Source organism: Callithrix jacchus, chromosome 19, assembly GCF_049354715.1.
Source record: "Callithrix jacchus isolate 240 chromosome 19, calJac240_pri, whole genome shotgun sequence".
Lineage (NCBI taxonomy): Eukaryota > Metazoa > Chordata > Mammalia > Primates > Cebidae > Callithrix > Callithrix jacchus.
The window spans coordinates 10,937,560-10,940,186 of NC_133520.1; the positions used below are offsets into that span (position 1 = coordinate 10,937,560).

General features: G+C 38.6%; 1 non-coding gene across 1 annotated transcript; it reads right to left on the reverse strand.

Annotated features, from left to right (window-relative positions):
• Positions 1–839: 839 nt before the first annotated feature.
• On the reverse strand, positions 840–996 carry LOC118149639 (U1 spliceosomal RNA). Its single transcript, XR_004737201.2, has one exon. It is a non-coding gene; the product is annotated as a U1 spliceosomal RNA (small nuclear RNA).
• Between the last annotated feature and the right edge of the window lie 1,631 nt (positions 997–2,627).

A 2,627-nucleotide genomic window follows, 5' to 3' on the forward strand; every position in this document is an offset into this window, starting at 1 on the left:
AAAAGAGGTCATTGACCGGATTCGGCCCATGCACCATACTTTGCTGATCCCTGATCCAGAGCTTCCTTTATTCTAAGGCCAGTTTAGCCTCCCTATGAAAGTGTAACTACTTGGCCTTCAGTGAAGGTGTCTTTCAGCCCCTCAACTCTTGAGTTGTTTTCCTGATCTCATGGACTTTTACCTTATTCATATGTAGTTTGGTACTCAACAACAGATTCATGGGATCTGCGTCAATATTTCTGGAGCCCCTTCCCCACGCAACTCTCTTCTCTCCAGCCACCTCGATCTTCCCAACTCTGATCTGTGTCTGCTCAACTCAGTGAGAGTACCATGCATTTTGGGGGATCCGTCATTGCACTGCAATCTGGAAAGCGCTCTGAGGCAGAAAAAGATGGCAGTTACATGGCTCACTTCATTTACTTCCCTTTTGTAATGGATCCTAGCTCTTTGCTCTCCGAGAACCACTGCCTCATATATTTATTCTGCCTCTGATTTTTTAGTTATTTCAGTAGGAGGGTGTGTTTGATTTCTGGTACTCCAATGTCATGAGATGGAACTTCTCCCCAACAAATGTTTTAAAACATGTCTATTTGTTTTGAAAATTAAATTTGGAAAGAACTATAAATGGTGATTACTGTTTAAAAGTCTGCCCGATTTTTCCTTTCTTTTCTGGCTTTCCTAGATTGCTGTAACAGCTAGATTATAAACATCTTCGAATTCAGTGATCCTATATTTGTTATCTTGACAGGGTCCTTGCTATGTCTTCTAAGGTAAGTCTAGACTTATTTTACTTTATTAAAATGTTTTAAAAATTTATATTTATTTTTTTTTGGAGGGGGATAAAACATGCACACAGGCACTACTATCACAAATCATGCAGTCGAGTTTCCACATTTGGGGAAATTGCAGGGGTCAGCACACCTGGAGTGCAGTGGATGAGCTTAGCCCTGGAAAAACCACCTTTGGAATCATGGTATGTCCCTGACTGGTAAGTAGTAGATTTTTGTTTATTTTTGTTGTTTATTTATTTATGTTTATGTTTATTTGTTAGACAGGGTCTTGCTCTGTCACCCAGACTGGAGTGTAGTGGCATGATCATAGCTCACTGCAGCCTTGACATCCTATGCTCAAGTGATCTTCCTGACTCACCCGCCTGATTAGCTGGCACTACAGGTATGTGCTACCACATCCAGCTAATTTTTAAACTTTTTTAGTAGAGATCAGGTCTCAGTACATGGCTCAGGCTGGTCTTAAACTCCTGGGCTCTAGAGATCCTCCCAACCTCAACCTCCCAAAGTGCTGGTGTAAACCCCTGTGCCCAGCCCCTAGACTTTTATTTTTGTCTTCTTTAAGCAGCTCTAGAATTAAGAGCATAAAGACTTTTATTTTTAATGTATAGTTTTTTTGTTCATATGTTGAGATGCCAAAGCACCAAACACCTGAACTTTGAAAAGAATAGGTGAGATACTGTGGAAATAATATTTATAATAAAATAAAATGTAACATTTATGGAACTAGACAGTTTGATAAGCATGTTTTATATCTTATCTCATTTAATCCTCATAACACTGCTATGAAATATTTTATTTCTCACTACATCGATAAAGGGATTATGAAATCATTCCATTAATTCTCTGCTAAACACTCTGAGTTCGGTAGCTCTCGCATTTTTTCCAACTTACTATTTTGTGAACCAAGGCACCAGAAGTCCAACATAGGTTACCCATTGTACTTTTTCAGGCAGCATAACTTGATGAGTAATAGCATAAGCTGAATTCTAGTTCCATCATTTAATGTATACATGACCTTGGTAACTTATCCTCCTAGTACCCCAATTTCTGAAGCAAATTAAAAGCAAAAATGGAAATGTTCTTCTCAGTGCTTATGTGCTCAGGTTAGCAAATTTATTTTCTCACCTGGAAAGATCAATTCCAATGATAGGAATGGAATCTCTGAGAGGATGTAGAATTATGTAAAACTCTGGAAAGATCTCCTGGAAACATTCTGGGAAAGCAGCCTGCTTGCCTAATGACTTATCCTCTTGGGCATCTGGCCTCCTGGTCTCAATGCCTTTCCAATTGTAAACAAGACAAATTTAGTAAACTCTACCTAATCCCTGTCGATTATTTCTCAAATAATCCCAATTCAGCCCAACTGCCATTCTCAGGGGAGCTGTGCTGTGGAATTTGGAGGCTGTTTAAAGACAGATGTCCAGCACTAGGCCTCAAGGAAAGGAAAGGCCATTGACTCAATGCCTGTCCACCCTTTGGGTAACTTAAAGTTACTGTGTTAAATGTACAGCCTCTAGGAATAGAATAATTCTGCCTACTCTAGCTTTAAAGGAGAGTCTTGCAATTTTTGAAAAGGTCCTTAGAATCACATTGCAGAATTAAAGGGTGTATTATAATTATCAATATCAATAGTAATAAAAGTTTATTAAAGGTCATTAAAATGAAAGGGGATGGCTCTAGATCCCATCAATCTGAATTGACTCCCTCCTCTTGTGTTAATTAGAAAACTCAGATAATGGTTCTATGGGGGAGTACAGGGAAAATTTAATTACGAAAGTTTAATGGGCCACTATCTACTTCCTGCCAGATTAAAAACTGATGATTTACACAATTTTA